This window comes from Hemiscyllium ocellatum, chromosome 8 (assembly GCF_020745735.1).
Source record: "Hemiscyllium ocellatum isolate sHemOce1 chromosome 8, sHemOce1.pat.X.cur, whole genome shotgun sequence".
Lineage (NCBI taxonomy): Eukaryota > Metazoa > Chordata > Chondrichthyes > Orectolobiformes > Hemiscylliidae > Hemiscyllium > Hemiscyllium ocellatum.
The window spans coordinates 45213724-45241518 of NC_083408.1; the positions used below are offsets into that span (position 1 = coordinate 45213724).

At 41.9% G+C, this 27795-nt stretch overlaps 1 protein-coding gene across 1 annotated transcript in view; it reads left to right on the plus strand.

Annotated features, from left to right (window-relative positions):
• Window positions 1-27795, plus strand: part of fsip1 (fibrous sheath interacting protein 1) — a 409361-nt gene that overhangs the window by 52590 nt on the left and 328976 nt on the right. The gene's annotated exons all lie outside the window — the stretch shown is intronic.

Sequence of the window (27795 nt, forward strand, 5' to 3'; positions counted from 1 at the left end):
TTTGGAGAAAGTGAGGACTGCAGATGCTGGAGATCTGGGCTTAAAAATGTGTTGCTGGAAAAGCGCAGCAGGCCAGGCAGCATCAAAGGAACAGGAGAATCGACATTTCGGGCATAAGCCCTTCCAGCAACACATATCAAGAGATTTGTTAGTCTACCTAACCACAGCAAATAATAGCTATTTCCAACATTTGGTTAATGTAACTGTATATTTTTGCACTGTTTCACCTACTTCACTGTGACTTTTAAAGTGAAGATGGTTGCTTTGTATTAGACTGATCTGTTGTCTATCATACTATGGCATGCATCCATGATGCTGAAACAATTAGTAGTACAAGCTCGACTGTTTGGACTAGGACATGAACAGATGTCAAGAAAATTTAACTTGAGAGAACCTGTTTATATCAAATGCATCAGCTTTTTTGGAAACTTGAGAATGCAGTTGTGCATATGTAGTTAAGTGTGCTTCACAGCAAGAATAACTAAATTACTCTCAACATCTACCATGGACATTTGTATTGCATATATTTGGAAGCTATTTTGTTTTGTGCTTCCGATGGTGCTGTAATTCAAGTTCAATACTGTCAATTTCGTGTGTTTCCTTTGTGTTATAATTCATATTCCCCTTTTTGCTTTCACGTGTTTTATGTTTCTATGATAAACTTGCGTAAAGTAATTGGTCTCACACCAAGACTCAAACTAAACACAACTTCACTTTGTTTGAAGATATATTATGAGATTCCTCAGCAGACAGATTTACTATAAATATGCAGCAACTATTGTTATTATAAGAAAATGTAATTGCAATTTCCTCGCACCACATGCTGCAAGCTACTGGTCACACGTTCTACATTCTATTTCCTCATAATTACCATGTTCTCTATTCAAATGATATCTCAATGTGCACGATACAACTGCTAAATATCTGCACGACATTAAAAAGCTCAAACTGTGCACAATTTAAGGAGAAATGCTCCTTTCCAAAAAACAATTATGATAGATTCATACTATGACTATGCCATGAGTATAGTCATAGTAGGGGGTTACATTGTGATTTGTTCTTGAGGTGGATGAGCCCTTTAAATTTACATTTATACTTTCAAGCTTAGCAATGCTGTGTAGACAAATACTGCTTTGCCCTGTTGAAAAACAGAGCATGAAAATGCATCATCCTTTCTAGGCTTAATTTATCTTCATGTAATTAATGTGATAACCACATCAAACTGTATGCAATTTCTGAAGAGTCTTTTTGTACGTAGTTCTCAGGTGGCATGTATTCATCTGTATCAAATATCCATTTATTTGCCATTCTTATGTCTGTAACTTGCCTTTGTGTTATGCAGACATTTTGGCTTTCATAAGATGCAACTGCTAGCTAAGGCCAGCATGTATTGCCCATTAATCCCAAAACAACTATAGGTGCTGTAAATCGGAAACAGAAACAGAAGTCGCTGGAACAGCTCAGCAGGTCTGGCAGCATCTGAAAAGAAATTTCAGATGGTTGCTCACAAAATGTTGGTTAATATATGGAAGATAGGGTGGGAGGATGAGGTAAGGAATAAACAATAGTTAGGATAGAGCCCAAAGAGAGAGTAGAACAGTTAGACAGACAAAGGAGTGGATAACAATCTGGCTAGGAGGGTGAATAACTGTTAGTGGAGACTGTTAGTGACAAATAGGTAGTGTGTGATGGCAGTAAAAAGTGAGGTCTGCAGATGCTGGAGATCAGAGCTGAAAATGTGTTGCTGGTTAAAGCACAGCAGGTCAGGCAGCATCCAAGGAACAGGAAATTCGACGTTTTGGGCCTTCCTGATGAAGGGCTCTGGCCCGAAAAGACGAATTTCCTGTTCCTTGGATGCTGCCTGACCTGCTGTGCTTTGACCAGCAACACATTTTCAGCAGTGTGTAATGGCAGACTGTGATAAGAAGGCCTGGTGTGTGGGGTTGGGGGCTTAGACATGGGAGAGTTCTGGTTCTAAAATTATTGAACTCCATATTGAGTCCAAAGGGCTGTAGGTTCCCAAGTGGAAAACGAGATATTGTTCTTTTGGCTTATGCTGAGCTTTGCTGGAGCAATCTGAGACAGATGTTGGCCAGGGAACAATTGGTGTGTTGAAGGGTGAGACCAGATATGAGACCAGGATAGTCTCCGGGCTCTCCGCTTCTTCCTGGAGCAAAGGCCTGAACTCTCAACACTTTCTCCTTTAACACCTTTTTTTTCAGGTCAGAGCTGTAGCCATGGGTACATGCATGAGGCTTATGCCTGTCTCTTCAAGGGGTACATGGAACATTCTTTGTTCCACTTGTATTCAGGCCTCCATCCTCAAATCTTTCTCTGATATATCCATGACATGCTTCCCTCTCTTGTTCAGAATTGGAAAAGTTCATCAATTTTGCTTCCAGTTTCCATCCCACCCTCACTTTCACCTGGTCTATTTCTGACCCCTCCCTTTCCCTCCTCAACATCTCTGTTTCTATTTTTGGGGATAACCAGGCTACCAATACCCACCAACTCCCACAGTTACCAGCACCATACATCTTTGCACCCTGCTTCCTGTAACAACACTATCTCAGTCTCTCAGTTCCTCCGTCTCCATTGCATCCATTCTGATGAGGCTGATGTTGATAAGGGAGCATCCAAAATGTCCACCTTCTTCCTCAACTGAGGATTCCCCAGCACCATCGTCAACCGGGTCCGACCCATCTCTAGCACTTTTGCCTTCACCTGAAACATCAACTCTAATTTAATGCCCATCCATAATTGCCCTTTAAAGGATGGTGGTCAGTTGCTTTCTTGAACTGCTATTGTCCATCTGGTGTAGGGGCACCCACAATTGAAAAGGGAAAAATGTATTTTTACTCAGCAACAGTGAAGGAACAACAATATGTTGCCATATCAGAGAGGTTTGTGACTTGGAGGAGGTCTTGTAGATGGTAGTATTCCCATTGCATCTTCTCCCCTTGTCCTTTGAAGGTATTGAAAATAACTTGCAGATTTGTAAGGTGCTGTTTAAGGATGATTGGCAGCAGTGCATTTATTTATGGTGCACATTGTTGCTACTGGGTTTTGGTGATGGAGGGAGTGAATATTTCAGGGAGTAGATGAAGTATTGATCAAGTGGGCTGCTTTGTCCCAGAGAACGTTGAGATTCATGAGTACTATTGGAACTGCAGCCATCCAATCAATTGGAGAATATTCCATCAAACTCCTGACTCTCTCTTTGTAGATGATGGACAAGCTTTGGAGAGTCAGGAGGTGAGTTACTTCAAAGTTTCGAGCCTTGAACCTGCTCTTCCAACTGTACAGTGAGATTCAGCAATACTTTAATCTGCAGGGAAGATTCTATATTACTACATTGCGTGGCACATGTCTAAATTCAGGATTACTTGCCACTTTTCATCCCAAGCCTAAATATTGAGATTTTGGTGCATGTGGGATTGAACTGCTTCAGTATTTGGGACGTTGTTAATTGTGTGGGACACTAATCATCTGTAAGCATCTCCAGTTCTGGTTTTATGATGGAGAGAAGACCATTAATGAAGCAATTTAAAATAGTTGGGCCAACAACATCATACTGAAGAGCTCTCTGCAGCAGTGCCCTGGAATTGAGCTGATTTACCTTCAACAAGCAAAACCATCTTCACTTATGCCAGATATGACACCAAATAGAAGAAAGTTTTCCCCTTGGTTCCCATTGACTTCAATTTTGCGAGTACTCCTTGAAGCCTCACCTCTTGGGCTCCAGATTTAATGGCTCAGAATTTTTGATTAATATCAGAATTGTTCTGACAAATGGCATAAGAAAATTGGAGTAAGAAAAACAACCCTCTTTCCTGCCTTCCTGCCTGCCTCTTTTTTTAATGAGCCAGCCTTCCAATATGGCCACTTCCTGGAGCCTCCATTGCAACTAGGTACAGAGAACTTGACACAGTGCAGAGAATGTGAGACCACCTGCCAAATTCCCCATGATGCTGGAGTAGTTGGGATTGCCCCTTAAAAGCAGCAGTAGGCAGTGGGAATTAAACTGCAAACTAAATTTAATATATTAAAATAAAAAGCTATAGAAGTTTCATGAGTGTTGCTATTGACCAATTGTAAATATAATTATTTTCAAATTTTAAGCATTTTAATGGCATTGTTGCATAATCATTCCAAGTAAAATGTGTTTTGCTTATTTAACATTCACTGTTACTTAATGATTTAGTGAATAAGTCTGGGTGATTGTTAAGAGTTAAAGATGTCCAGTGTATTTTGGTGTTCCAACCCATGGCCATGACACTTGGTTAACAATTTCTCTCTGTTCCTGGAATATGCACTTTTTTCTTCCTCCAGATCATCATAGCTTTCCAGTCCTGTCTCATAGTATCTATGTGCTGTTGTAGCAATACCCAATTAAAGCTGCAATTCTTTTAAAAAAAAATTACTGTCCTTTCAACCAATATTACTGCATGGATTTAAGGTTTTGTCTTTCGTACAAGAGTTTTTGGTTTTAACTCGAACAACGCTTTATCTTAGCTCACTGGCTCAACAAAGAATAGGGCTGCTTCTGCAGATTTAGCAGATCTCAGGTTTGGGACTGTAGATTTCTGAAATTCCTGCATGTCTGTGTCATATTTGAAGTGCTTTCTGGACCATTCTTTGAGATATTATTCTGTGTTAAGTGTTGCCACAGTTTATGGGTTTCGCTATTGTCAATTATCTGCAGTATCTGTTCATCTTGAAGTTTTTTGGGATTCCAGTATGCTTTTTAAACATAGAACGTAGAACAATACAGCACAGAACAGGCCCTTCGGCCCACGATGTTGTGCCGAACATTCGTCCCAGCTTAAGCAACTATCCATGTACCTATCCAATTGCTGCTTGAAGATCTAAATTCTAGTTTCTGTCAGTTGGCACTATTTAGAAATACTGTTGGTCATCACTGTTCACTATATTGTGGCAGAGGACCCCCCACTGCAGGTTGTATGTGAGTTATTTTTAGTTTGAAATGGTGTGGAGTGAATGAAGCTCTCTATCTTTCTGGTCTACCTAGAAGATTCTTGTTCAGTAAATAATATAATTACTTTCAAATTAAATGGATGTGACATACATTACTAAAGAGGCTGTTAGGAGCAAACTAGCCCAAGTCTAAATAATGTTGCCAGTGGATCCAAAGAAAGGGAATTCTTGGAATGCTTATAGGATGGCTTTTTGGAACAGCTTGTCATGGAGCCCACAAGGGAGCAGGCTATTTTGGACCTAGTGTTATGTAATGAGCCAGACTTTATAAAAGATCTTCAAGTAAGGGAACACTTAGGAAGCAGCTATCATAATATGGTAGAATTCAGTCTGCAGTTTGAAAGAGAGAAGGCAAAATCGGATGTAATGGTGTTACAGTTAAACAAAGGTAATTATGAAGGCATGAGAGAGGAACTGACGAAAATCGACTGGAAGCAGAGCCTAGCGGGGAAGACAGTAGAACAAAAATGGCAGGAGTTTATGGGTATAATTGAGGACACAGTACAGAGGTTCATCCCCAAGAAAAGAAAGATTATCCGAGGAGGGATTAGACAGCCATGGCTGACAAAGGAAGTCAGGAAATGTATCAAAGAAAAAGAGAGATCCTATAAAGTGGCCAAGAGCACTGGGAAATCAGAAGATTGGGAAGGCAACAAAAACAAACAGAGGATAACAAGCAGAGAAATAAGGAAGGAGAGGATCAAATATAAAGGTAGGCTAGCCAGTAATATTAGAAATGATAGTAAAAGTTTCTTTCAATGCATAAGAAAGAAACGACAGGCAAAAGTAGACATTGGGCCACTTCAAAGTGATGTTGGAAGGCTAGTGATGGGAGATAAGGAAAAGCAGGAGAACTTAACAAGTACTTTGCGTCAGTCTTCACAGTGGAAGACATGAGTAATATCCCAACAATTAAAGGGAGTCAGCGGGCTGAGTTGAGTTTGGTTGCCATTACAAAAGAGATAGTGCTAGAAAAGCTAAAAGGTCTTAAAATTGACAAATCTCCTGGCCCTGATTGGCTACATCCTAGAGTTCTGAGGGAGGTGGCTGAGGAAATAGCGGAGGTGTTGGTTGAGATCTTTTAAAAGTCACTGGAGTCAGGGAAAGTCCCGGATGATTGGAAGATCGCTGTTGTAACCCCCTTGTTCAAGAAAGGATCAAGACAAAAGATGGAAAATTATAGGCCAATTAGCCTAACCTCAGTTGTTGGTAAAATTCTAGAATCCATTGTTAAGGATGAGGTTTCTAAATTCTTGGAAGAGCACGGTTGGATTAGAACAAGTCAACATGGATTTAGTAAGGGGAGGTCGTGCCTGACAAACCTGTTAGAATTCTTTGAAGAGGTGACAAGTAGGTTAGACCAGGGAAATCCAGTGGATGTGGTCTATCTAGACTTCCAAAAGGCCTTTGATAAGGTGCCACACAGGAGGCTGCTGAGGAAGGTGAGGGCCCATGGTGTTCGAGGTGAGCTACAGGCATGGATTGAGGATTGGCTGTCTGACAGAAGGCAGAGAGTTGGGATAAGAGGTTTTTTTTCGGAATGGCAGCCGGTGACAAGCGGTGTCCTGCAGGGTTCATTGTTGGGGCTGCAGCTGTTCATGTTATATATTCATGATCTTGATGAAGGGACTGGGGGCATTCTAGCAAAGTTTGCTGATGATATGAAGTTAGGTGGACAGGCAGGTAGTACTGAGGAAGTGGGGAGGCTGCAGAAGGATCTAGACAGTTTAGGAGAATGGTCCAGGAAATAGCTGATGAAGTTCAATGTGAGCAAATGCGAGGTCTTGCACTTTGGAAAAAATAATACAAACATGGACTACTTTCTTAACGGTGAGAAAATTCATAAAGCCAAAGTACAAAGGGATCTGGGAGTGCTAGTCAAGGATTCTCTAAAGGTAAACATTCAGGTTGAATCCGTGATTAAGAAAGCGAATGCAATGTTGTCATTTATCTCAAGAGGGTTGGAATATAAAAGCAGCGATGTGCTACCGAGACTTTATAAAGCTCTGGTTAGGCCCCGTTTGGAGTACTGTGTCCAGTTTTGGGCCCCACACCTCAGGAGGGACATACTGGCACTGGACTGTGTCCAGCGGAGATTCACACGGGTGATCCCTGGAATGGTAGGTCTAACACACGAGGAACGGCTGAGGATCCTGGGATTGTACTTATTGGAGTTTAGAAGGTTAAGGGGAGATCTAATAGAAACTTACCAGATAATACATGGCTTGGAAAGGGTGGACGCTAAGAAATTGTTTCCGTTAGGCGGGGAGACTAGGACCCGTGGACACAGCCTTAAAATTAGAGGGGGTCAATTCAGAACAGAAATGCGGAGACATTTCTTCAGCCAGAGAGTGGTGGGCCTGTGGAATTCATTGCCACGGAGTGCAGTGGAGGCCGGGACGCTAAATGTCTTCAAGGCAGAGATTGATAAATTCTTGATGTCACAAGGAATTAAGGGCTATGGGGAGAATGCTGGTAAGTTGCGTTGAAATGCGCATCAGCCATGATTGAATGGCAGAGTGGACTCAAAGAGCCGAATGGCCTTACTTCCACTCCTATGTCTTATGGTCTTAAGTCTATCTCCTACATGCTGCTTATTAATCTCCCCAAATCCCTGACATCAGTATGGTAGGTGATGCATATATATACTCAAATATATATTAACCCTTTCAATCTCTCTCAGACTGTATACAAGAGAACCTTTTGAGTGAACCTCCAGTTTATGAGTAAGAAATGGGAGGAATGTTCACATTAATGTTTGTGGATTCCTCCTGTGCCTGTTAGTGATCAGCAATTTCCTCATGAAATCAAGATGTTATCAATAATCTTTGTGTTTAGCATTTTTGGAGAAAAAAATTCCATAATAAGTTATGCATTATATCTCATTATAATCCAACTGCCAAGATCGTTCAAATTAGTTGTGATACAACTTCATTCAGATGATTTGCAACTGAATTTACTTTTTTTGAGTTCTCCAATAGAATCTGGGCAATAAATTTTAAATTGAACTAAATGTCAGACAGATTTCAATGAACTATATAGTCTATTTAAAATATGAATTATCCCATTCAGTCAATATCAATAAGACAATATGGACAAGAACATAGTTTCACTTATTCAAATTTCAGTTCTCTAAATAAGATAAAGCATATTGATATTAAGAGAATATGATTCCAGGTCTCAAGATCCATCGAATATACAATTATGTAGCACAATTCTCCTGGAGTTAGCCCAAATCATTGGTTTGTTTACTTTACTTGGTGACAGATGACTAATCTAAATGCTCATTAAATGTATTCAGCTACATTTCTAAGGTAATATAGGTAGCCCCCAGGCTGCAAATAGATACGTTCTGGAGTCTGTTCGCATGTCAGAACACAATTCAGGACAATGGACCAGAAATGTTTATAGAATCCCTGCAGTTTTAAAACAAGCTATTTGGCCCAATAACCCTCCAAAGAGGATCCCATCCAGACCCATTCTCCTACCCTAATACTCTACATTTACATTTACTCTGACTAATGCACCTACCCCACACTTTGCTCAACACTCTGGGCAATTTAGCATGGGCAATTCACTTAACCTGCACATACTTGGATTGTGGGAGGAAACCCACCCAGACACGGGGAATGTGCAAACTCCACACAGTCGCTGAGGCAGGAATTGAGCCCTGGCGCTGTGAGGCAGCAGTGCTAACCACTGGGCCACTGTGCCATCCTATATGGATACTTTAAAATCCATCCCTGTATGGGAGTGTGTTTATAAATAGAAACATTTTTAAGTCAGACAGTCATAGATAAGACCCTTTTATATCTATGTTAAGTTTTTAATTATCTTTGCAATTTTCTCATTTCCATTATCTCACTATGATGGTACCAATTTAATTAGTTTTCATTAGTCTAATGTTTTAAACATTGAAATATAAAACTCTGGACCATTTGGTAGACCATTTGGCTCTTTAGAGATTCCTCACCATTCAAAATGATCATGGCTGATCTTCTGTCTCGATGTGATATTCTCATTTCTTCTCCATAATCCTTGAGACCAAATATCTAAATATTTATCATGATCTGGCGATGCCGGTATTGAACTGGGGTTTACAAAGTTAAAAATCACACAACAATAGGTTGTACTCCAAAAGGTTTAATTGGAAACAGTAGCTTACGGAGCGCTGCTCTTCATCAAGTGGTCCAGGACATTCAACCTCGGATCTTCATGTGACTATCCTCAAAGGCAGCCTTCGGGACAGGCAGCAGTGAAAAGTGGATGAGCAGAGGTTGATAGCTAAGTTCGGTTCCCATTGGGAGGGCCTCAACCGGGACCTTGGGTTCATGTCACAGTACACACACTATACACACTATACACACACACGGATACTCCTACACACACATTCACACATACTCCTACAGACACACACACTTCCAAACTCTCACATGCACTCTCTCACAGACTTAGACCCTTTTACATTCATTCATTTTCTCTCTCTCTCTTTCTCTACACACACACATATATTTGTGGGGTGAATTTGTACTTGCAGCGTTACATTGTACTTTGCCCAAAAACTGCATGAATCCATTTCTGTGTCATTCTTGGATACATGCATCTCCATCAAGGATGGACACCTCAGCACCACACTCTACCGCAAACCCACAGACAACCTCACAACGCTACACTTCTCCAGCTTCCACCCAAAACATATTAAAACAGCCATTCCCTATGGACAAGCCCTACACATACACCAGATCTGCTCAGATGAGGAGGAACGTGACGGACACCTGATGAAGTACTCAAGGATGCCCTCACAAGAACTGGGTACGATGCTCAACTCATCAACCGCCAGTTCTGACATGCCACAGCAAGGAACCGTAATGACCTCCGCAGGAGACAGACACGTGCTGCAACTGATAGGGTACCCTTCATTGTTCAGTACTTCCTAGGGGCTGAAATATTACGCCATGTTCTTCGTGACCTGCAACACATTATCAATGAGGATGAGCACCTCACCAAGCCCTTCCCCACACCTCCATTACTTGCCTTTAAACAACTGCCAAGCCTCAAACAGATCATTGTTCGTAGCAAATTGCCTGGCTCTCAGGACAACTCCATACAACCCTGTCACGGTGGATGCTGCAAGGCGTGTCAGATTGTGGACATAGATACCACTATTACGCGAGGGAACACCTCCCACCTTGTACATGGCAGGTACTCATGTGACTCAGCCAACGTTGTCTATCTTATACTTTGCAGGCAAGGATGCCCAGAGGCATGGTACATTGGGGAAACCGAGCAAAGGCTACGACAACGGATGAATGGGCATCCGTTCAACAATCAACAGACAGGAGGGTTCCCTCCCAATTGGGGAACACTACAGTGGTCCAGGACATTCAGCCTCGGACCTTTGGGTGACCATCCTCCAAGGTGGACTTTGGGACAGGCAGCAGAGGAAGGTGGCCGAGCAGAGGCTGATAGCTAAGTTCAGTACCCATAGGGAGGGCCTCAACCGGGACCTTGGGTTCATGTCACATTACAGGTGACCACCATTGCACTACACACATACACAGATATTCCTACACACACACCCTCTCACATACACATGGACACAGGTACACATTGACGTGCACACAGACACCCACACACACCCTTATAGACACACATACTCCCACACTCACACATGCACCCCCTCACAGACTTAAGACACTCTGCACTCACTACATGCACACGCACACACACATTCTCACACTCACAACCCCCACCCCAGATAGACACACACACATAGACAGACAAAGACCCACATGCACACATATATTTTGTGGGGTGAATTTGTACTTGCAGAGTTACATTGCACTTTGCTCAAAAACTGCATACATTCATGTAGAACTCTGAGCTCAAAACCTGCATGAATTTATGTAAAACTCTGTTATCTCACTTTTTAGATTAGAATCAATTTAAACATCAGGTCATAGACAGAGAACACAGGGGGCTAACACCTTCAACATATTGTCTAGCTATCACCATTGTTAACAGCTAACCCGAGAATGCAACTTTAAAAAAAGGTTTTGTGATTTACACATGAAAGAAGTGAAACTATCACTGTATTCTAACAGATGAAAGGCTTAACAGACAATCAATTTTTCAATGTATAATTTCAGTTACATCACACTGCAAATTTTTGCTATAAATTCTGTGTTACGATCGAGCCCTCCACAATCACCTGATGAAGGAGTGTTGCTCCGAAAGCTAGTGTGCTTCCAATTAAACCTGTTGGACTATAACCTGGTGTTGTGTGATCTTTAATTTTGTACACCCCAGTCCAACACCGGCATCTCCAAATCATGAATCCATGTAGGACTCTGTTAACTCACTTTTTAGATTGGAATCAGCCTAAACATTATGGCACAGACAGGGAGCACAGGGGGTTAACACCTTCAGCGTCTTAACATCTTATCTGGGCTGACACTAATTGTTACAGTTAATCTGAGAGAATGTATCTTTGCATATGAAAGAAGTGAAACTATCATGGTCATTCTAACAGACGAGAGACTTAACAAACAATCAAGGTATTTTTCAATGTATAATTTCAGTTACATCACTTTTGCTATAAATTCTGTGTCTTACAATTGTGTCCTCTACAATTACCTGATGAAGGAGCGGAGCTCTGAAAGCTAGTGCTTCCAATTACACCGGTTGGACTATAACCTGGTGTTGTGTGATTTTTAACCAAATATATACCGCTCTCTTCCACAAATATATGCAGTGACCTGGTCTCTCAGCCTTCTGTTCTCCCAAGTTGTCCTTGCCTATGATAAACTGTGGACTGGAAATTGTTTAACCGGTTTACTGGCATTCTCTGAAGAAGGAATATGCGCTGTTGATAAAAGGACAACTGATAGATTATTGTACACTGATTTCCAGAAGGCATTTGATAAAGTGCCACATTAAAGTTTATTGCAGAAAATAAAGGTTCACAATGTCGGTGGTAACACATCGGCAGGGATGGAAGATTGGTGAGCTAACAACAAAAGAATAGTAATGAGAAAGCTGACTGTTTATTTCAGCGCAAGTTTGAGTGTGAACTGAAATGAGAAAGAAACTATTTTAAAAAACCCAAGGATTGCTGAAAAGTGGATAAAAGCAAATTACTGCGGATGCTGGAATCTGAAACTAAAAGCGAAATGGTGGAAAATCTCAGCAGGTCTGGCAGCATCTGTAAGGAGAGCAAAGAGCTCGTTTCGAGTCTAACTGACCTTTTGTCAAAGCGAAGGAAAGGGGAGAAATAGGGAGATATTTATACTAGGCTGAGAGAAGGTGAGATGCGATCGAGACACCACCCACGCCCTCCACCTACTCCAAGACTTCCGTTTCCCCGGCCCCAATACCTCATCTTCACCATGGATATCCAATCCCTCTATACCTCCATCCGCTATGATCAGGGTCTCCAAGCCCTCCATTTCTTCCTCTCTCGACGTCCCCAACAGTATCCTTCCACCTACACTCTCATTCGTTTGGCCGAACTGGTCCTCACCCTTAACAATTTCTCCTTCAAATCCTCCCACTTCCTGCAGACCAAAGGAGTAGCCATGGGCACCCGTATGGGCCCCAGCTATGCCTGTCTCTTTGTTGGCTACGTAGAACAGTCGATCTTCCGTAATTACATCCACACCACTCCCCATCTCTTCCTCCGCTAAATTGATGACTGCATTGGCACCACCTCTTGCTCCCGCGAGGAGGTTGAGCAACTCATCAACTTCACCAACATATTCCACCCTGACCTTAAATTTACTTGGATCATCTCTGACACCTCCCTCCCCTTCTATCTCCATTAATGACAACCGACTTGACACCGACATTTTTGACAAACCCACTGACTCCCACAGCTACGTGGATTACACCTCTTCCCACCCTACCTCCTGCAAAAATGCCATCCCGTATTCCCAATTCCCCTGCCTCCGCCGTATCTGCTCCCAGGAGGACCAGTTCCACCACAGAACACACCAAATGGCCTCCTTCTTTAGAGACCGCAATTTCCCTTCCCACATGGTTGAAGATGCCCTCCAATGCACCTCATCCACATCCCCCACCTCCGCCCTCAGACCACACCCCTCCAACCATAACAAGGGCAGAAACCCCCTGGTGCTCACCTTCCACCCTACCAACCTTCGCATAAACCAAATCATCCGCTGATATTTCCGCCACCTCCAAACAGACCCCACCATCAGGGATATATATTCCCTCCCCACCCCTTTCTGCCTTCCGCAAAGACCGTCCCCTCTGTGACTACCTGGTCAGGTTCACACCCCCTGACTCCCCACCCTCCCATCCTGGCACCTTCCCCTGCCACCACAGGAATTGCAAAACCTGCGCCCACACCTCCTCCCTCACCTCTATCCAAGGCCCAAAAGGAGCCTTCCACATCCATCAAAGTTTTACCTGCACATCCCCCAATATCATTAATTGCATCCGTTGCTCCCAATGCGGTCTCCTCTACATTGGGGAGACTGGACGCCTCCTAGCAGAGCGCTTTAGAGAACATCTCTGGGACACCCGCACCAATCAACCCCACTGCCCTGTGGCCCAACCTTTCAACTCCCCCTCCCACTCTGCCGAGGACATGGAGGTCCTGGGCCTCTTTCACCGCCGCTCCATCACCACCAGGCGCCTGGAGAAGAACGCCTCATCTTCTACCTCGGAACACTTCAACCCCAGGGCATCAATGTGGACTTCAACAGTTTCCTCATTTCTCCTTCCCCCACCTCACCCCAGTTCCAAACTTCCAGCTCAGCACTGTCTCCATGACTTGTCCTACCTGCCTATCTTCTTTTCCACGTATCCACTCCACCCTTCTCTCCCCCCCTGACCTATCACCTTCATCCCCACCCCCACTCGCCTATTGTACTCTATGCTACTTTCTCCCCACCCCCACTCTCCTCTCACTTATCTCTCCACGCTTCAGGCTCTCTGCCTGTATTCCTGATGAAGGGCTTTTGCCCGAAACGTCGATTTCACTGCTCCTTGGATGCTGCCTGAACTGCTGTGCTTTTCCAGCACCACTCTAACCTAGACTGAGAGAAGGTGAGTCATGGCTCCAGAAGCAAAGGTAGCAATAAAGAGGTGGTAATGACAACACATAGAGAGATTATAGGGACATCAGGTGCTGGCAATGACCAAGGCTGATGCCAGTGCGATGTGACAAAATACGTGGAAGATGGTGGGGACGGGTGAAGCAAAGGCAAAATGGAAAACAGGGGAGAAGGGTAGCAATGGGAGAAGAGGAGAGGAAAAAGGTGGTGAGAGAGTGGGGAGCGAGAGAGAGAGAGACAATCAAGAAATAAGAGGTACAGGACAGTGAAAAAAATTTTGAAAAATGAATGAAATAAATAAAATAAAATTATGGAGCAGAATGAAAGCAGAGGGGTCGAGATGGGATAATCATCTGAAGTTGTTGAATTCAATGTTGAGACCGGCAGGCTGTAACGTGCCTAGTCAGAAGATGAGATGCTGTTCCTCCAGTTTGTGTTGAGCATCACTGGAACATTGCAGCAGGCCAAGTACAGACATGTGGGCATGGGAGCAGGATTGTGTGTTGAAGTGGCAAGCCACGGGAAGGTCCGGGACCTGATTGGGTACAGACCGAAGCTGTTCAGCAAAGCAATCACCCAGTCGGCGTTTTGTCTCTCCGATATAGAGGAGATCACATTGGGAGCAATGAATGCAATAGACCAAATTGAAAGAGGTACAAATGAAACGCTGCTTAATCTGAAATGAGTGTTTGGGGCCTTGGATGGTGAGCAGGCAAAAGGTAAAGGGGCAGGTGTTGCACCTTCTGCAATTGCATGGGAAGGTGCTGTGTGTGATGGGAAGGTGCCGTGTGTGATGGGAGAAGTGTTAGGTGTGATGGAGGAGTGGACTAGGTTGTCCCGGAGGGAACGATCTCTGAGGAATGCAGACAGGGAGAGGGAAGGGAAGACGTGTTTAGTGGTGGCGTCGTGTTGGAGTTGGTGAAAATGGCGGAGGATTATTCTTTGCATGTGAAGGCTGGTGGGGTGAAAGATGAGAATAAGAGGAACCCTATCCTTGTTCTGGGAGGGGAGGGAGGAGGAGAGGATCGTGACGTGGGAGATGGACCGCACGCTGTCGAGAGCCCTGTCAACAACTGTAGGTAGGAAGCCTCGATTGGAGAAGAAGAAGCACATATTAAGAGCACCACTTTGGAAAGTGGCCTCATCGGAACAAATGCAGCGGATGCGAAGGAGCGGAGAGAAAGGGATAGTGTCCTTACAGGACAGAGGGTGGACTACAGCTCTTCTCACCTTGCACCCAGAACTGCACCTGAAAGAATGATGATGACCCTCAGCCCTGTCTTAATACAGACAGTAACTCAGCAAACTCACAAACCCTTTCAGGTTACCTTCTAGTTTTTCAGGGTAAAATGTTAAATTTATTGTATTATTTCATTAAAATATATGAATTTAAAATTTAATTAAACTGTGTTATCGTTTGTGTTAGGGTAACTGTTTCAATTTTTACTGATATTTTTGGTGGTCTGCCCCAATCCTGTTTTTCCCATAGGCTCCATTATTTCTATTGCACAATTTTCTATAACATGAGGTCACATGAGACCACAACTATTGCATTATAGAAGAACAGACTGTATAACTGTATTAGTTAAAACTCTAACTCCTTTACAAAACCTGCTTACACATAGACAGGAAAAAGAAATACATGGATGCTGTGGACTGAGGGGAGAAAGTGAAAAAGCAGTTCAGTGTTCCCTGTTCACAGGATTTGCTGATATGATTCTTGTATAGTATTAGAAAATATTCAACCTTTTTGTAATACTCCAGATTATAAGTTTACAGAGGGAGTTCACAGCACCACTTAAAGAAAATATCCCTTTCATCTCATTAAAATATTGATTTGCTGGATTTCCAATCTGATTTGTTGGATTCTGATCATGTTTGATTTGTTTTAATTGCAATATATTTATTGAATTTATATTTTACAAATTATGACTTGTAATTACAGAGACTTGATTTTAGGATATTTGTACATTGGTACGATTGGAAAAGATGCCCATGTAAAGCAAGTAGTAAATGTAATGCAAAGCTAGAGAGATGGAACACTGTGAGCCACTAAGGAAGCTCTGGATATTATAAAAAGATATTGAACCTAGAGTGAAGGAATGTATCAAAGCTATTGTCTCGCTTGCCATTGATAAAGCCCAGATGCTGATGCTATACCACCTGAATTCAAACACGGCAAGCCAGCATTCCTGAAGAAAATACACAAGTTTTATTGTCTCTACTGAGCAGAGGGGGCAATGCTGAAAGATATTGCACAATGCAAAGATTGTGATCCTGTACTAGAAAAAGGTCAATCACAGTGCTTGTAACAACTGTCAGTGAATATATTCAATAAAGAGATAGATACATTTTAAAGATACCAAGGGGTTATGAGGAGAAAACAGAAATATGCATTAAGATAACGAATCAGCCGTAATCATACTGAATGAGAAGTAAATAGATTCTAGCTACAGGTAAACAATTATGAATCATTTGGATACAGGTTGTAAAGCTATAAAGCATCATCTGCTATAAATCATGTTTCGTTAATGCAAATTTGCTGTAAATGATTGACAAATTGGGGATACTGTGTTTCTAAAGCATGAACATTTTAAAGAGTATGGCAGCTGTAATGCCATTACATTGCTAATACTTTAAGTGCTGTTTCTAAAGCATGATTTTTCTATAATGCGTGGTTAGACAAGAACACTACCATCGCGTTATGAAAGAATTACCTGTAGCATCATTAAATGTTTATTGAAAAATAATCTAAAGTCAAATGTAAAAACACTGAAGCCAATGGGAGCTGCAACATGCGGTTCAGAAGCAGCACTAGACACAGCAACTCTGCAGCTGACTAGTGTGTCATTTTGCTGGCATGTACAGGCCATTTTCCACGAGTTTGCTTCAGGTGTGAGATAGCTATCTGTCCACAAGTGGAAGTAGTCATTTAAACCAATTAAAGGATCTATTAAGGCTAATTCTCTTCATATGTACACACACACACACACACACATCCTCCTCTGCAGTCAAATCCCAGATGAGGAATGGAGGTTACCCTCTGGCATGGCAGAGCAGAGGGTATAGGATCTCCTTCACAGTCAAATTAACGAAAGGCCCTTGGCTGCAGCTATAGGCCACCCCCATGTAGATGCAAAGTGATATTCTGGCTGCCATGGCTATTTTTTATTTGAACATTTTGAAGATTCTTCAGACTAAACCTCCAGCTTTATCCCAGTTTCGTTGTCAGCGTTTACCTCTGATGGTTGGACTTGGTTAATCTTGGTTGCTGAAGATATTCCTATTGGCCCCCAATATGGGGAAGCTGCTCTGCATCCTTAACTGGATTCTGAATGTGTCACCTGTCAAGTAGTAGGCCATGTTCTTGAAAATCACTTTGGGTATCAGATACCATCATGGTGTGGGGTTGGGATTGTTCTGACCTTGGTTTTTGGCTGTGAATTTCATGGTATCAAATTGCCAGGGAAATAAATAATCCTAAGCAGTTTTTTAAAATCCTGTTTTTGTGTTTGTAAATAATTCCACTTATTGATCTTCTCTTGGGTTTCTCCAATATTTGCATTCTTCTTTCTGTCTTGTGAATTTTGTCATGAATTTAATTTAATAGCAGACAGCATTGAATAAAGGTTTTTTTTCCCTGTAGTGAGTGGATATGTGCAGCACCTAGAATTCTTGCAAAAGGAAGTGTGATAGAGTCTGTTATTGTGAACAGAATCGTTAGCTTATCCTGGCCAGGGTCATATTGTATTTCAGTTTGCTTGGCAATGAAAAATACCGTGCAACTATTTCTTGATTCCAGCAGTTAGATTGCACTCTACCGAGACAGTGGTAGAGTTGAGTTGAACACAACTGTAATTAAGTACATCTGGCTTTGATGTTATCTGTATGGTTCAGATTTTTAAAAATCACAGCATTTGAGCCAACTGCTCCTAGGGACATCGAGGCTTCAGGATTCAATATCCACTGTCTGATGCGTGAGGTGGTAGTAATAGCTGATTTGTTTGAGCTTTACATTCTTATGATTGTGTTCCAAATGTAGTTTTGCCATGTGGCAAGGACGCTGATCCATCACTCAACATGTGATTTCCAAGTGCTTACATATCTAAATGTTATGTGAATGCCTTGTTAGGCTGCATGTCTATAGGTACTGTATGTATTCGAGTATAAAAATTGAATTGTTTATTGTAGTGTACTGTAGTTTAAAAAAGTGATTAAACTTAGTCTCAGCACTTTTGGAATTGTAAAGTCTTAACAGCAAATTGTTAAATTTAGTTATATATAGCTTTTGCAAATTAGCCGATGTTTGCCTTTTATCATATTCCAGTTCTGAAGAAGGGTCACTGGACCCACAACATTAACTCTGCTTTATCTCCACATATGCTGTCAGACCTGCTGAGTCTCCAGCAATTTCTGCTTTTGACTCCCTTTTATTCTGTGTCAAGTTTTATCGGTTGATTGAAATTTGGAGAAACTTTTCACATTGCATGCTACACAAATGTAATAAAAATATTTGTAAACATTGTTGTCTTATTTTGGTGTGTAAGCTTCTCTTCAAAGAAATTGAAACCTTTTGTTGAGAATTTTCTTGAATTCTGTGTGCTTTGTGCATTCCGGTGCAAAATGCTATGCTTTAAAATTAAAGCAAGATCATAAATTTAGTCTGTGGTAAAGCAACAGTGATTACTACTTTATGACATAAGTCATCTCTGGTTTCAGGCCTCCTTGTAATTTAATAACGTTTTCATTGGGATTTTAATATCTGAGACAACATAGTTTGGCCGTTTACAAAAATTTAATGAAGAGTCACTGTATGTGGTCATTGTGAAAGTACTATATATGTGCTGAAGTTTTTTGCTTAACTCCATTCTTAATCTTTGCCTTTTTTTTATGCTTTCATTTAATTTCCTTGCTTCTCCTTAAAGCATTAATTCTTCCTGGTATGTATTTACACAGCTTCTCTGGAGACTGTAGTATCTCACCTATATGGGATGCTATCAATGCAACAAATGAAGGAGAGCAAATTTTTCTTTCATTTATATTGTGGACTTTGCTGGCTGGGCCAGTATTCATTCATTCCCTAGTTTTCTTGAGATGGTGATGGTAATGGTGAGCTACCTTTTTGAACCTCTACAGTCCATTTGGCTTGGGTAGGTCCACAGTGCTGTGGGAGTAGGCTCAGAGTTCCAGGATTTTCATTCTGTGACACTGAAGGAAGGACAATGGAGTGGGGGTGGAGGGGGGCTACAAGCGCTGAATTTATTTGCCCTCTCCCCAACCGAAAATTGTTTGAAACAAAGATATTAATTCTCTCTCTAGCATGCAACTATATCATACTTCTAAAAATATTAGTGCTAGTCAAAATTAAAGAAATAATTGCAATGTTTCTTGAGTGAAAGAAAGGGGATCGTTAGGACTTGGTAACCCAGAGAAAAATAATAAAAGAATGTATCAAAAAACACTACAAGTTAATAAGGGAAGAGTGTCTGAGACATAGTAATATTTTTTCATTTATACATGTATATAATATTCAAAGTTTGTGAGAAGATTTGTAGCTCGGGTGCTCATTGTTGTGGTTCTGTTTGCCGAGCTGGGAATTTGTGTTGTAGATGTTTCGTCCCCTGTCTAGGTGACATCTTCAGTGCTTGGGAGCCTCCTGTGAAGCGCTTCTGTGATATTTCCTCCGGCATTTATAGTGGTTTGTCTTTGCCGCTTCCGGTAATAAACACATCGACCTGGACCCAATATACTGACCACTGCAGCGGACAGCTGGAATTGACAACCGGAAGCGGCAGAGACAAACCACTACAAATGCCGGAGGAAACATCACAGAAGCGCTTCACAGGAGGCTCCCAAGCACTGAGGATGTCAACTAGACAGGGGACGAAATGTCTGCAACACAAATTCCCAGCTCAGCAAACAGAACCACAACATGTATATAATATCCTGATGCTCAGTCCTTTTTGGGCATTGAATTGCCTATTTGTGAACATGATGCTACAGCTTCAAGAAGAAGAGTCTTTTTGCTGAGGCATGATCGGTGAAAGTACATGGCAGAAGAAAACAGCAGTCACGGCAAACAGTTGTCAAGTAGCAGCAGGTCAATGAGAAGTCAATTGAGATTCATATGAGAAGGACAAGAATAGCCAATGAAAATTCACAGGACCTTGTCCAAATAATATTGAATGGTGCCCATAGACAGTCACTGTCCCTGCCAAATTAGTGTACTGTCAAAAACTGTCAGCATCAGACCTGAACAGTAGAGTTTTAAAATTGTTACTGAATAAAAACATGTTTGAGGATGAAAAGGCAAGCTGTTTAAAAGCCAGATGGGATCCTTTGCTTTCTAAATGCAAAATTGACTTCCAAGCCTTTGTAGTCTCAAAAAACCTTCAATGAATCACTTGTTTAGTATCATGCTAATTCTGGGTACTCTTTTGGAAGTATGCTATCTATGAAGGATTTCAGTTCAGCAGAGTGTCTAGAGAAACTCGAGGCAAATTAAAAAAAGAAATGTAAGGAGGAAAGAGGGTGTTTCATTCCTATCATGCTTTTCATAAACCATCTAAGGGGCAACTTTTTCACACAGGGTGGTGCATATATGGAATGAGCTGGCAGAGGAAGTGGTGGAGGCTTGTACAATTAAAGTTTCTGGATGGGTATATGAATAGAAAGGGTTTAGAGGGATATGGGCCAAGTGCTGGCAATTGAGACTAGGTCAGGTTTGGATATCTGGTTGGCATGGACGAGTTGGACCAAATCTGTACATCTCTATGACTCAGGACATATCGGCATTTTATTGCCAATAAAATACTTTTGAAGTAAAAATAGAAAATGCTGAAAACACTTTGTAGGTCTAGTTACATCTGTGGGGAGAGAAACAACTAAGTTTCAGGTCAGTGACCTTTCATCAGAACTAGGAAACATGAAAAATGTTGTATGTTTTGAGTAAGTGAATGAGGGGTGCTGGGATGAAAAAAGAACAAAAGTGATGGGTGAACACTGTATCGACTAAATGACAAGGTTTTGATAGTAAGGGGCAATGGGAGATTGAAAGAAACAAACGATATGCACAGAAGGGCTGTGAATAGTTGCCATATGTAAGCAAAACAAAAGACAAATGAACCAAGAAGAGGAAACTGGTGAAGAATAAAGAAGCAAAATGGCGCAGAGATTATGCCCAAAATTTGTTGAACTCTACCGAGCCCAGAAGCTATAAAGTGTCATGTTGAAAGATGAGTAGCTGTTCCGCAAACTTGTGCTGTTTGAACACCTAGGACAAATAGGTTGAAATGGGAGCAAGGTGGAGAATTAAAATGAAATGCAACTGCAAGTCTAGGATCATGTTTGTGGACTGAATCTTTGTCTTCTTTGTCTTCCCATATGGTTCTTAAATTTTATTTTAGTGGGTTGAATTCATTGTGAATTGAAGTTGAATTCTTGGCAGCGCTTTTTTATTATTTGTTTCTAGGATATGGGCGTCACTGACTAGGCCAGTATTTTTCACCCACATTTCTTTGCCTATGGGCAGGTGCTGTAGCACCGCTGCTCCCTCACCACCTGACGCCTGGAGGAAGAACCCTCACCTTCCGTCTCAGAACACTTCAACAGGGCATCAATGTGGATTTCACCAGTTTCCTCATTTCCCCTCCCCCCACCTTACCCCAGCTCCAACCTTCCAGCTCAGCACCATCCTCATGACCTGTCCTACCTGCCTATCTCCTTTCCCACCTATCCGCTCCATCCTCCTCTCTGACCTATCACCTCCATCTCCACCCCCATTCACCTGTTCTACTCTTTGCTACCCTCTCCCCATATATACACACACACAGACACACCATTTATCTCTCCAACCTAGAGCTTCCTGCCTCTATTCCTGATGAAGAGCTTTTGCCCGAAATGTCGATTTTCCTGCTCCTCGGATGCTGCCTGACCTGCTGTGCTTTTTCCAGCACCACTATGATCTAAACTCTGCCTTTTTGAACTGCTGTACACCGAGGGTGCAAGCATACCCACATTGCTGTCAGAAAGGGAGTTTCAGGGTTTTGACTCAGTGCTGGTGAAGGAACAACAATATGGTTTCAGGTCAGGATAGTACTTTAAATAGGTGGATTGTTGTTCAACTAAGAAAGAAGTTTTCTCTTTACAATATTTTCTCTCTGTATCCTTTCTTGGATCTACCAACATCAAGTACTATGTAGCTGGGAAGATTCACTGTCAGTTGTAGAATGAAATTGGAATTCAAAAGTGTGCAAGTGAATCAGTGTGATGGATTCTTCTCAATAATGATGCTCTGGACATTATTTCTTACATGCTCACACTAATGAAGGTCTGAAATCAGGAATTCATGCTGCACAAATCTAAAAGTATCAGCAAATTTTCTTACACTAATTGACCATGTACTGACATCCCCAGCATATCATGCCACATTTCCACTGTAACTTGAGGAAATGTGTATGTATATTTGTTATGATTCCAATGATGTTTTTATTGGACACATCAGATCTCAGACAGGACTGTGGCTTGATAGATCATATTTTTATTTGTTTTGGTTTTTACAAAAATGTCTCTCTCTGAAATATATCTGCAGTGCTGTAGATTTTGTTTTAACATTGAAGTGGAGATTTTTTGCAAGAGAAATGAAGATAAAATAGAATCCAAACTATCCATTTTTAATACAATTTTAAAGATTTTTAAACACACAGTAAAAGTATTATCCCATTAATCCCAAAATGCTCCTTTATAAATTGAAAAGAAATGAAACCTATCGTACCCAAAACACCATGTATACAATATTCACACCTGTGCACCGTAGGTTTCAGTCATTTATGATTCAGTGTTTAGATGGAAACTTCCTTCCAGATTATGCCTGAAGATATCACGCACCTACTGAAATGTACTCAGCTTTAAATGATCACTTCAGAGCTTTTCCTTAACATTTCTGATCTGGGACTAACATTAATTCTTCACTCTAAAGTAACCTAGTTCACTATACATTCTTTTCTTCACAGGAACACCTTTCTACACATCAATGCCACTCTATAGTGTTCACAAAATTCTTCCACTTAAAGTCAAAAGTGAAACATAAAGTGTCTCTCTTTCATTGTCTGTCGCTCGCTCTCTGTCACATCTTAAAGAAAAACTTCCAGAACACTGTAACAAATCTTGAAGCCTTATTGTATACTATGCAGAGTTGCAAACAATCTGGAAGAAAAAGCCAGGCCTCAATTTTAAAAAAAATGAGTATGAGTCAGAAATGCTTATAAGTTAATTATTAATTTCAGACTCACAGAAAACCCACCAGTTACTAACTCAAAAGCCAGAAACCCAAATTCACGACAAATAACATTCAAAATTATACATATAAATCCCACAGTTTATATCTTAGTTGTAGGTGATTTTACTCTTCAGTTAGTTAAGTTTTCATGGTGCAAGGACTAGACAGCTGAAGAATTCTTTCTTTTATAGTTTGCATTTCTCAGAATTCAGCAAAAGGCCAATGCCTTTCAGATTGGATGAAACAATGTGACAACATATTGAAACAAGTCTGATTGCCACTCTGTTCCTTTTGACTTGGTCTGGACAGACTGGCCTGAGCATGTGATTGAGGCCTCTTGAGAAATGTGGAGTGTACTCGAATTTGGGAGCCTTGCAGCACAGTACAGGATCTGCACTGGGTACTAGGTTATGTCCGATTGGTGTAATCCAAAGTTTAATGGTTCAAAAATCACTTCGACATGTTGTGGAGAGAAGCTGGATTTGGGGGGATCTGTTGGATGGGTGGGTGAGGTTCTGGGTTGGCAGGTGGGTGGATGACTGAGGCAAGGTGGCAGGTTGGTCAGTGAAGGGATAGGTGGATTGGTGGGAGAGCTGGGCTTGTAGGGGGAGGATTCTGTACAGGCTAACTTGATTCTGAATGGGGATGTAGTTAGAATCAAGAGGCTGTCAGGAGGTGGAGTTTGGGTCGCTAGTTGAAGGGTGTGGAGGGTCAGGCCAGCAGATGGCTGGTTGGAGAGAGGGCCAGCTGAATGTGAGGTATAGTTTTCGGGGCTCTGGACAGGATATGGCAGAATGCCAAGATCAGAGGTGGGGGAAATGTGTTGCTGGAAAAGCACAGCAGGTCAGGCAGCATCCAAGGAGCAGGAGATTCGACGATTCGGGCATGAGCCCTTTTTCAGGAAGGGCATTCCTGAAGAAGGGCTCATGCTCGAAACGTCGATTCTCCTGCTCCTTGGATGCTGCCTGACCTGCTGCGCTTTTCTAGCAACAAATTTTCAGCTCTGATCTCCAGCATCTGCAGTCCTCACTTTCTCCCAGAGGTGGGGCAAGTTGGACAATGTCAGTTGTTTAGTAATTTCTTTGCAAAGTTACCCAGGAAATGTTAGAGGAATTAAAGCATCTTGTAACTCCTGGGTAACTCTTCAGATATGTAAGTTGGAACCCTCCAAAGTCTTCAACTCAGAGTTCTGGGCAATTTCAGAAGGTTCCAGATGCAGGGTGACCATCAAATTTCATAATGCTTTAGTGTATCTCCAATGGGTACATAGTGCATCATTCAGGGTACTCTGCTACAACAGCTATCTTTCAATCATGGACAATGATGTGAATGGAACACAGATTTATCAATGCACAAACCCGGCAACAGTTTGTGGCAAGGAATAGATAGGGTATGAACTGTGAATGGTCACAATTTACTGGACAGTTTACATTGTTCTGCCACTAGGTTTGTGATTTTATGAAGTTATTGTGTTGCTCATTAACAGTGAAGGAAATTTGCAATAAAAAGTTCAGTTTCGTAACAATAAGTTAATGATGTGATATTTACCAATGTCATAGAGAAACATAACATGGATATCCTGAATTAGTTTGGTCTCATTTTCCAGCATTTGGTCCATATCCCTCTAAACCCTTCCTGTTCATATACCCATCCAGATGTCACTTAAATGTTGTACCAGCCTCCTCCACTTCCTTTGGCAACTCATTCCATACATGCACCATCTACTGCATAAAAAAATTTGCCTGCGAGTTCCCTTTTAAATCTTTTCCCTCTCACCTTAAACCTATGCCCGCTAGTTTTGGACTCCCCTACCCGAGGGGAATGGTCTTGTGTATTTACCCTATCCATTCCCCTTATGATTTTATAAACCTTTGTAAGGTCACCCCTCAGCTTCCGACACTCCAGAGAAAATACCCCAGTCTATTTAGCCTTTCTATATAGCTCAAATCCTCCAAAACTGCCAACATCCTTGTAAATCTTTTCTGAACCCTTTCAAGTTTCCCAACATCCTTCTTATAGCAGGGAGAGAAGAATTGCATGCACTATTCCAAAAGTGGCCGAACCAACGTCCTGTACAGCCACAACGTGACCTCCGATCATACTTCAGTGTGCGTGACAATCAGTCAATCAATTCTTTTACTTAATGTCTGCAACCAAACTCTCTCGTCCAAAAATTGATCAATTGGGTGTTATGACATTAACATGAAAAAAGTCAACAAATGGGATATATTTCAGCAAAATCTTGATCATTCCATACACGTGAAAAAATTGTCCCTTAGGTCCCTTTTTAATCTCGCTGCTGTCCGAAAAGATTTACAAGGATGTTGGCGGGGTTGGAGGATCTGCCCTATAGCGAGAGGCAGAACAGGCTGGGGCTATTTTCCTTGGAATGCGGAGGCAGAGAGGTGACCTTATAGAGGTTTATAAGATCATGAGGGGCATCGATAGGGTAATTAGACAAGATCTTTTCCCTGGGGCATAGGTTTAGAGTGAGAGGGGAAAGATATTAAAGAGAGCTTAAAAGCAGCGTGTTCGCACAGAGGATGGTGCGTGTATGGAATGAGCTGCCAGAGGAAGTGCTGGAGGCTGGTACAACTACATCATTTAACAGGCATGTAGATAGTTATATGAATAGGAAGGGTTTAGTGGGATATGGGCCAAGTGCTGGCAAATACGACTAGATTAGGTTAGGCTATCTGGTCGGCATGGATGAGCTAGACCGAAGGGTCTGTTTCCATGCCGTACATCTCTATGATTCTGAGTAGGACACAGGCAGCAGATTTGAACAAAAGGACACCGTTTTACTTTTTTTTATTAATCCCCACACTACCGCCTAAGTGCGATAGTGCTTATTTTTCCCCAGCACCAATGGTGTGTGTGTGCAAGTGTGAGACACAGTGAGAGACACAAAGTGCACAAATCTTTATTTAATTTCCACCACCAGGAAGAAAGGAAACACCTGAGTGGCCTGTGACAAGCAGTGCCCTTCACATCAAAGGGCAATGCTGTGTGATCAAAACAGTGAAGGGGAGGGCAGGGACTAAATCAAAGTAGAGTTGGAGGGGGGAAATGATGCACTCTACTCCCTGTGGAGCCCACCTCTCCCTGAACAACTCCAGGGACGGACACCGTTTTATACAGCTTGAGAAGAGGGTTCTGATTGGCTGGGCCATCATGAGCATAGAGATAGATTGTCAATCTTTGTTCTCAGGTCAGGCAGGTAAATCATGATTGGTCAGGGTATTGCTATGGAGATGCAGCAGAGACTGGCTGTCTCATGACCCCCAAAGTGCAAAGTATGTACACTTCCTTTTAAACAGGGTCCTCTGAATTTATGTAAAATTAATTGTATGTGAAAATACTTATTTGATTAGTCTATTTTAACATTGAATTTGGCTTGATAGCATCCTAATAGTGGACAAAACCACTTTGTGGGTTCATTGCAAAATAGTGCTGAGAGACAGGGAACTTCACCTGTTGTTCGCATTTTCAAGGCACCTTCTACTTCCAGCCAGTTCTGAGGTAGGTACCACTTGGGGCCAAAGGTGAGGGACAGAGATCCTTTCATGAGATTTTGTGAGACACACTGTCACTTTGACCCTCTTCTCATTTGCATAAATCATGGTCGCTTATTTCAAACCTGTTTCTTGCATCCTAATGCTGATTAGTACAAGACAAAGAGGTTCAACCTCTTGTCTCCTTTAAGTGATACTTGAATGTTTTAAGTTCTACTTCAGCAGCAGATTTGGAATCAAGTTGACATTCAAATTGACATTGGTAGCAAAGGATGTTTGCCTAAAGGTGAGGGTTGGAAACAATTGCAAATTTGGTCACATCCTTAATTGTGGGAAAAGATCTGCTTACCCACGACAGGCCCACAAGAGCAAATTGGCCAAATTGTACCAGGACACCCAGAATTCCCAAGCAGCTCACAAGCTGGGTCAGACAGCACGCAGACAATGGAATATGCTTAAATCTCCCATGGACATGACAGAGATCTCAAAGCCCTAAGGGCAGTTTCACAACCTAGCAATACTAAAGCCACACAAGGAGCGGGTCAGACAGAGAGGCACCACAGGACAATGGAAGCACCTCACCACTTCAGGAAAGACTTTTAATGCCTACCTGTGAAGATGAATGGAACTATGATACTTCATTGTGTAAAGGAACAAGACATTTATCTGATAAACTGTTTTCCATTAGGATCCTTGCAACTAAATTGCTCCATTTCCAGAAACATTGTAGTTTCCCATTTCTTAATCAGTGTCATTGTGCACTATTATTATAAAACTTGTCTCATCCTCAGCTCTGGGAGGAGAAATCTGATCTATCTGTGCAGACTATCAGTTCTGTGTCAGCCTAGGTCAATTTCTCCTCCAGTGATATCGCTTGCAATAAACTGTTTGTCAATGTCACTTCGAGCTGTGATCTCTAACCCTATTG